Source organism: Microtus ochrogaster, assembly GCF_000317375.1.
Source record: "Microtus ochrogaster isolate Prairie Vole_2 chromosome 14 unlocalized genomic scaffold, MicOch1.0 chr14_random_3, whole genome shotgun sequence".
Taxonomy (NCBI): domain Eukaryota; kingdom Metazoa; phylum Chordata; class Mammalia; order Rodentia; family Cricetidae; genus Microtus; species Microtus ochrogaster.
Genome location: NW_004949098.1, coordinates 10993070 through 11002224, shown reverse-complemented (window position 1 = coordinate 11002224; position 9155 = coordinate 10993070). Strand labels below are relative to the sequence as shown.

General features: G+C 46.9%; 1 long non-coding RNA gene across 1 annotated transcript in view; it reads left to right on the top strand.

Moving 5' to 3' along the window:
* Positions 1-1487: 1487 nt before the first annotated feature.
* The window catches only part of LOC113458013, an 11563-nt gene continuing 3895 nt past the window's right edge, over positions 1488-9155 (top strand). The window contains exon 1 of the long non-coding RNA XR_003378463.1: positions 1488-1995. This is a non-coding gene — a long non-coding RNA (uncharacterized LOC113458013). The remainder of the gene's footprint in view (positions 1996-9155) is intronic.

The window sequence follows — 9155 nt, the reverse complement described above, 5'->3', positions numbered from 1 at the left end:
TCACGCTTACAGAACAAGCACTTTCCTCCCTCAGCTCTCTCCCCCACCCCCAAGGGACTGTTTAAGGAGTTAGAAATGTTCGAGTATCCACACACAGGGGGAGTGGCGAAGACAGCAAGAGGCAGCAGGCGGGTGCTTTTTCTTCTTTCTTTTAAAAATGTAGTGGGCTTTTTCTTTTTTCAATGCATATGTGTGGTCTGCCACATACATCCAGGGGCCCACTGAGGCAGTTGTGAGTTATCCTGTATGGGTGCTGTGAAGGCTGATCCTTTGCAAGGGACCTGCTCTTAACCACTGAGTCTTCTCTCCAGCCCCCCTTCCCACCCCACCCTACTCCACCCCCTTTTTTTGAAGCAAGGTCTGAGTATCCCAGGCTGTCTCTAAACCTGCAGGGTTATTGTTGACAGCCTTGACCTCCTGATGCTCCTGCCCCTGCTCTCCAAGTGCTGGGATTATAGGTGTGCACAGAAAGCCAGGTGTGTGTGATGCAGGAGATCAAACTCAGGGTTTCTTACACGCTAGACAGGCTCCTCGCCCGCTGGCACATCCCCAAATCCAAACGACAGCAGTGGCACACTTTTCCCACGATGACAGATAGTAAATTCTTTCATCGTTGTGGACCAATCTTGATTATGACCTCTCAGCTCTGTTTCTGTGCAGTCTCAGAGATAAAATGTCATACTGAATCTTAATTGTAAACTTTACACAGCCTGGTGTCACCTGAGAGGAGAGCCTCAGCTGAAGAATTGCTGATGTCAGATTGGCCTATGGGTAACTCTGCGGGATTAATTAATCTGTCTTGATTGCTGTAGGAAGGCCCAGCCCACTGTGGTCAGAGCCATTCCTTAAGCAGGTGGTTCTGGGCTGTATAACAAGGTTGGCTAAATGAGAGCCTGACAGTCAGAGAGTAACCGGTAAGCAAGCCTCATTCCTCTGTGGTTCTAGCCTGGACTAAGACTGAGACCTTGTCTCAAAAAAACAAACCCCAAACAAACAAAGATAGCAAACTTGATGCAGTGGCTCAGGCTTGTAATCCCAGCATTTGGGATGTAGAAGCAGGAGAGTGCGTCACAACGGAGGACAGCAAAGGCTACAGGCCAGTCAGGGATGTAGGGAGACCTTGTCTCAAAAGACCAAAACACCTTTTAGAACTCTGGTTTCTGCCAGTCAAAAGGTCAAGAGTCACCAATGGCATCCCAGACCTATAGCTGAGATTTCTCTGCTTCGCTTAGTCATCTGCTTTAATGTTTCTCCTGATGTAATTTAAAACAAGGCCTTGATTTACAGCTTCGTTCTCTTCCTATAAAAACCTCACCTGGGGCTGGAGAGATGGCTCAGTGGTTAAGAGCATTGCCTGCTCTTCCAAAGGTCCTGAGTTCAATTCCCAGCAACCACATGGTGGCTCACAACCATCTGTAAAGAGGTCTGGCGCCCTCTTCAGGCATACAGACAGAATATTGTATACATAATAAATAAATAAATATTAAAAAAAACCTTCCCTTTAAAAACCTCACCTGGCTGTTACCACATCGAAACATGGAATTTGTGGGAGCTTAAATTCGTGTTCCTGGGCCATGATCACTCAGATTTAGCTCCAGAATAAACTGTCTCTTATACCCTTTGAGGTGAGAGTTGTGTTTTTGAGTCCGCCTGGTACATAATTTGCATACTACTTAAAATTGAATACCTCTGATCTTAATCACTGTTAATGCAGTCTGTGACCACGGCTGCCAGCTGTAGTGGGTATTTAGACAGGAAGGGAGCTTTGATTGTAGCTGGAGACAGGGTGTAGGGTGGGGACAGAGAAACCAGCTCAGCTCCCTCTTGTCCAGCACTGGAATGATGTCTGTCGTCTATGGTCTAGCTGGTACTGACTAGCTTCTCTTTTGTTGAGAGTCCCTTACGGGCCAGGTCCCCACGATGGGGATGGAGTCTCCCATCAGTTCAGAAGGAGGACTGCAGCCAGTGAACCGGCAGGAGCCACACCCAGGAGAGGTAGGTCTAAGTGGGAGGGGCTGTGGGCATGAGTCACTCTTGAGTCACCTCAGAGTGACTCAGAAACAGGGACGGAAATTCCAGGCCGCCCAAAGGGAGGGATAAGGGCCTGGGGATGGTGAACATGACCACAGACATTAAGAAGTTTAGGGACCAGGGGGAGGCTGTGGAGCAGGGGGAGGAATCATCAGAATGGTGTAAGCGGAATGCAGAAAGTCAGACCTGAGCTCTGGAGAGCTTTCTCTGGGGAAAGGGCAAGAGAGGTGGGAATAGCAGCTGATGATCCTGGTCCAGGGAGAAGTAAGGAGGCCTGCGTGCTGAGCACAGTGCACAGGTTAGGCACACCTACCTCAGGCTCCTCAGTGGCCCATGCCCAAGCGAGCCTCCCCCCCCCCCCAGTCCTCTCTTGTCTCCTAGTGTGGCCAGAGGCTCCCTCGAAGGCTCCCCACCCCAATGTGGAACTCAACAATCGCTGATGATGTATGCTGGGATCACGTCACTATATTTATTTATTTACTTTTTTAAAGTCAGGGTCTCACTATGTAACCATGGCCAGATTGGAGACCAGGCTGGCCTGGGCCTCACAGGAATTCACTTACCCTCTGTATGTGCCTCCCAAATGCTGGGATTAAAGGGGTATGCTACCACTCGTGGCTTAATGATGGTTTTTTAAAATTGTAGGTTTTCAGAATCAAAACTTTATATTTTCATGGTTAACAATTTACCAACTCAGCCGGACGGTGGTGGCGCACGCCTTTAATCCCAGCACTCGGGAGGCAGAGGTAGGCGGATCTCTGTGAGGTCGAGACCAGCCTGGTCTACAAGAGCTAGTTCCAGGACAGGCTCCAAAACCACAGAGAAACCCTGTCTCGAAAAAACCAAAAAAAAAAAAAAAAAAAAAAAAAACAACAATTTACCAACTGAACTATCTTCCTTGACCTTTTCTCCTTTGGTCTTTGACTTAAAAATTCTTTGGGGCTGGAGGGATGGCGCAGCAGCTAAGAGCCCACACTACTATTACAGAGACCTGAGCTTGGCTCCTAGAACCCACACCAGATATCAGGTTATTTACAATGGTCTGTAACTCCAGCTCAGGAGGACCTGACACCTATAACCTTAGCAGGCACAATGAATTGCCTTTTTTTTTTTTTTTTTTTGGTGTTTCAAGACAGGGTTTCTGTTGTGGGATATTTAATTGTACTGTGAAATTCTGAGACAATGTTAATAAAATTCACCTTGGATCAAGGTGACTAGCCAGTGACTAGCTTGCAGGAAATCCCGCCAGGCTGTGTTCTGAGCTGAAGGGCACAGAGGATAGTTAAAATATTAGTAGATTCAGGTGCGGCTGTTAAGCTGATAGAAAAAGCAACAGGTTTCTCTAAGTAGCCCTGGTTGTCCTGGAACTCACTCTGTAGACCAAGCTGGCCTCTAACTAGAAGACACCTGCCTGCCTCGGCCTTCTGAGTGCTGGATTAAAGGTATGTGCCACCACTGTCCAATCAATTAAAAAAATAAGTCTTCTCAAGAGTGGTTTCATTTTTTAAAACTACATTTAAAATTTTACTTTTATTTCATTTTATTCATTTATTTTGAGACGGGGTCTCACTATATAGTCTTGGCTAGACGAGATTCCCATACAGACCAGGCTGGTCCTGATCCTGAAATTTACAAAGATCCACTTGCCTTTTCCTTCATGAGTGTTGGGATTAAAGACATGTTCCTTTATACCCAGTCTAGCTTTCTTTAGTGCATGTGCCTGTGTGCGTCTGTGTGTGTCTGTATGTGTGTGAGTGTGTGCATGTGTGCGTGTGCATGCGTGTGTGTGTGTGTGTGCGTGTGCGTGCATGTGTGTCAGATGTTGTCAGACAGCTTGAAGGAGTCAGTTCTTCAGTTCTTATTACACTCTTCTCATTAGGCTTGGCTACAAGAGCCTTTACTGGCCCTGGTCTTTGATTTTTTTATTTGTGTATGTGTGTGTTTAGAGTTTCCCTGTGTTTCCCTGGCTGTCCTAGAACTCACTCTGTAGACCAGGCTGGCCTCAAACTTGCTATACACTCTTAAGCACTGACCCAAATCTCCAACCCCATCCTTGAATTTCTTATACTCTACCTCCTCCTTTAGAGTGCTGGGATTATAGGGGGTGCTCCATTTTTTCCTTGACTTTTTAAAATTTAGGAGTGGCCACCACCAATAAAATATCCACAGACATTCCCCATCCTAAGCTGGTTTGGGGATCCCCATCATGGATTTCAGGGTCTGTTTCTGTGAATCTCTGACTTTATGACTATGACTTGGGTTCTGTATCTTCCAACAAGGCCACACCTCCTAAGCATCCCAAAACAACACTATCAAGTGGGGACTAAGCATTGAAATTCTTAAGACATTCCCATTCCAAACACCACAGCTACATGGTAAATTCCAGTACCAAGTGAGACCTTGTCTCAAAAACAAACAAACCTGCTAGCGTCATAGCTCAACCGGAAGAGTGCTTGCCTAGTGTCTTAGTCAATGTTGTAGACCATGCGAAGAGACCATGACCACAGCAAATCTTAATATGGAAAGCATTTAATTGGGGCTGGCTTACAGTTTTAGAGGTTTAGTCTATTATCAGCATGGTGGTAAACAAGCAGACATGATGTTGGAGAAGTTCAGAGTTCTACATCCAGATCTGCAGGAATGAGAGTGATGTGGATCCTGGCTTGAGCTTTTGAAACCCCCAAATCCCACCCCTAGTGATGTACTTTTTCCAATAAGGCCACACCTAATTCCTCTCAAGTAATGCCACTCCCTGATGACTGTGCACTCAAATAGATGAGCCTTTGGGGGCCGTTTTCATTCAAATCACCACACCTAGCATGGCAAAGCCCTGGATCAGATCCCCAGAGACGTACATCGGGTGTGGTGTTGTGTAATCTCAGCACTGAGAGGCCCGGACTGTGACTTGTGTTGGGAAAAGGCCAGATTTCACTGGTCCCCAGTCCTTACAGACTCTTTGTTACTTATCCTGTTGCTCTGCTCACATGCCCAGCAGAAACAACTTCCGGAGGACAGAAGACTTTGGCCACAGTTTCAGAGGGTTCGCCACTCACGGCTGGGAAAGCAGAGTGGAGCACCTAGTCATGGTAGTGGAATTGGGGAAGGGGTTATTCGTGTAGCCTGGTGCAGGAGGAAACACCACAGGCTGGAACCAGAAGCTGCTACTGAAGACGCCACAGCCTACCAAGGAGCACCATAAGCTGGAGACCAAGCTTTCAAAATAATACCCCACAGTAGACATATTTTCAATTTAAACCATCACAAATGCCAAGCACAAAGCCCTCCTCAGAGAGGGTCATTAACAAATCACAGCCACAGAATGGGGACAGACAAATGGAGTTGGGAGGGGAGAACTGGTCAGGGTTGGACCAGACCAGCTGGGCAAGAGCTGAGAGTCAGGGCTAATGTGAATGATGGGCAGTTTGTAGGTGCCATCTAACAGCAGAGCTCTGAACTGTTATGACATTGTTTATCGTGTGTGATATGCTTGGGGGCATGACCCATGTGGAAGGCAGAGGACAACTTGTAGGGACTGCTCTCTCCTTCCACGGATTGAACTCAGGCCATGGGCTTTGCTTGCCTGCACCTTTACCTGCTAAATCATCTTGTCCATCCTGAATTGGTTTTAGTTTTATGAATATCCAAGTCTAGCTGGCTTTAAACTTACTGTGTAGCTGAGGATTAATCTTGAACTTCTTGTTCTCCTGTCTTGTCCTCCTGAGTGTGGAGATCATGGACTTGCTGATATATATGACTCCAGGGTTAGAACCCGGGGCTTTATGCACGCTGAACAAGTACTCTACCAGCTGAGCTATATGCAGTAAGTGAGGGCTGGTTTGTTTGTTTGTCTTTTGAGACAGGGTTTCTCTGTGTATCCTTGGTTGTCCTGGAACACACTCTGTAGATCAGGCTAGCCTCAAACTCACAGAGATCTGCCTTCCTCTGCCTCCTGAGTGCTGAGTCCACCACTACCTAACAGATTTTTTTTTTTTTTTGTTTTTGAGACAAGGTCTCACTTGGTAGCTCAGGCTAGTCTGGAATTTATTATGTAGCTGTGGTGTTTGGAATGGGATGTTCCCCAGAGTCTTAGGCATTTGAATGCTTGGTCCCCATTTGATAATGCTGTTTGGGGATGCTTAGGGGGCGTGACCTTGTTGGAGGAAGTATGTTACTGGAGACAGGCTTTGAGAATTTGATAATTCCAGCCTTTTTAAGTTTCCTCTCTCTGCCTTGGGCATGTGGGTCAAGATGTGAGCTCTCAGCTTCCTGATCCTGCCACCATGCCTGCTGCTTACTGCAGTGACTCCCTGCCATGATGGACACTTATCCCTCTGGAACCACGAGCCCAAATGGACACTTCCTTCTAAAAGTTGTCTTTCTCAGAGTGTTTTATTATGGCTGTAGAAAAGTAATTAATAGCCAGGTGTTGGTGGTGCATACCATTAATCCCAGCAGAGACAGAGGCAGGTGAATCTCTATGTGTTGGACTCTAGCGTCCAAACTCTGAGAAGGAGTCACCCCCAGAGACCATCTCACACACCACAGCCGATGCAAAAGCATGAGGATTTTATTAATTCTATCATGACAGGGTCCCCCAGCATTCGGGAAGCCAAGGGACCTCGAATAGCGGGTACAGTCTACTTTTAAAGGGGCCACAGAAGCAAGGGGGGTTGTTCTTTGACTATTCTGATTGGCTTATTCGAAAGGGCTATTAACAATAATTGACTGGAGAGCTGTTGCCAGATCAGATGAGGTAAGAGGTCATTTTGACCCCGTTTCCCAGGGGACCGAACCAAAACATACGTATATGGGTAATTGTTCAGGAACTGAGTACGTGCGAATGTAGCTGTTAGGTCCTTGGTTCCCAGGGGAGGAGGGGAAGCACTATGGCACAGAGGCTGAGAGGATTCAGAATTGTCAGAAATGGCTTCAGGATTGTCTTAAAGTCTTACATATGAATTCCAGGCCAATCTTGTCTACAAAAGAGGTTTCAGAGCTGTTATACAAAAACCCTGTCTTGAAAATAAAACAAATGAAACAAAATGAAATGCAAAACATAAAAAACAAATATAAAAAAAGAAGAAGACAGGGGTTCTCTGTAGCTTTGGGTCCTGTCCTGGAACTAGCTCTTCTAGACCAGGCTGGCCTCAAACTTACAGAGATCCACCTGCCTCTGCCTCCAAAGTGCTAGTTTTATGTCAACTTGACATAAGCTACAGTCATAAGAAAAAGGAATCCCAATTGAGAAAATGCCTCTATACAATGGGGCTGTAGAAAAGCCTATAGGAATTTTCTTAATTAGTAATTGATGTGGGAAATCTCAGCCCATTGTGGGTGAGGTCATCACTGGGCTTGTGGTCTTGGATTCTCAAGGAAAGCAGACTGAGCAAGCCATGAGGAACAAGCAAGTAAACAGAGCCCCTTCATGGCTTCTGCATCTGCTCCTGCCTCCAGGTTCCTGTCCTATTTGAGTTCCTGCTCTGACTCCCCTCCATGATGGACATGTTGTGGAAGTCAATAAAAGAAGCTCTTTCCTCCCCAAATTGCTTTTTGTCACAGTGTTTTATCACAGCAATAGAAACCCTAGCTAAGACAGAAATTGTTCCAGGGTTGTGGAATATTGTTTGACAGACCTGACCATATTGTTTTGGGGAGGATTGTGGAAGGACTTTGGAACTTTGGCTAGAAAAAAACATTGATTATTGAGTGCTTTGAAGATAAGTGTGTTAAGGGCAATTCTGACAATGGAGGCCTGGCTTGTTAAATTTCAGAGGGAAGCTTCAAGACTCTATTAGGGTTGTTTGCTATTTTGAATTAAGATGCTGTGATTCTGGTCAGGTAGGACTGAAGAATTAGTCATGATTAACAAGAGACCAGTACCACTGAAGTGAAACCTCTGCTCTGTAGAGACAATAGTTACTGGTAAAGTTGAGCAGAGAGATTAGCAGTAATTAAAGAGAGACTGGTGTCACTGTGGTGAAATCTGGAAGTGTTTCATGAGAGTCAGCACACAGAGCTAGTAATGGTTTGTCCTGTCCCTTTAAGAAACAAGCCCCGCCCACTCCCTCCCTTATCCACTGAAGCAAGTGGATCTTCCTTCTACTTCCAGTCTGAGTTCCTTCCTTTCTGGCTCTCTCCTGAAGAGGCAGCTTCTGCCTCTCTCCCTTCTCCCCTCTGCCCCCTTTCTCTTTTTGTCTCTATGCCTCTTTCTGCTCTTTCCCCTTCTCCTCTTACCCCCTTTCCCTTCCATAACCCACTAAATAAATACCCATTTTCTCTGCATGGCCTGTCTCTGTCTCTCACCTGCTACGCAGCTCTCTGCCTTGGACCCACTGGCCCTCGTAGCCTATGGGCCACTTGGGGAACCACAGCATTGTACCACTGCAGCTCCCTCGTGGCCCGCTGCCTGCTGCAGCCACTTGGGCAACAGTGCTGGTTTACTTTTACCATAACATTTGGTGCTCGTGACTTGGCCAGGCTCTCCACAGTCCCTCCCGTCCACAGGTGGGCCAGCTGAGGACGTGTGGGACCCTGGGTTCGGGAACCAGGTTTCTTTACAACAGCTCTGCATTCTATCTGCTTGCACATTAGCAACTTTGGTGGTGAGTTTTCCCCTTGCAGTCAGCCGACCACAGCCTTCATGGCTACTGTTGAGCCCCTCACTGACATTCATCTCTGGTGCTTCCTATACCTAAAAGCGTGACTGGACTAACCAGGTTGGTCCTTCTGTGTTAGCACTGCACACGCTGTGTGGTGTGCGGTGCATTTGATTTGGGGCCTGGGGTCCCTCGAATTTTTCTTTCTTCTTTTTTCTTTTCTTTCCTTTTCTTTTTGATCACTTGTAAGTGGTCCCTGCTGTGAGAGATGGCTCAGAGTGGCCTCTAGCCTCTGACTTCTGACCGTTCTGGTCCAGGCTTCAACACCCTCCTGTAGAGAGGCCTTCTATAGGCCCTGCAGTGTTTGTCTGCTGTTTTCACGGGTTTTCATGTTTTCGGCTATGGTATAAATCCTCAAACTAGCCGGGCGGTGGTGGCACATGCCTTTAATCCCAGCACTCGGGAGGCAGAGGCAGGCGGATCTCTGTGAGTTCGAGGCCAGCCTGGTCTACAAGAGCTAGTTCCAGG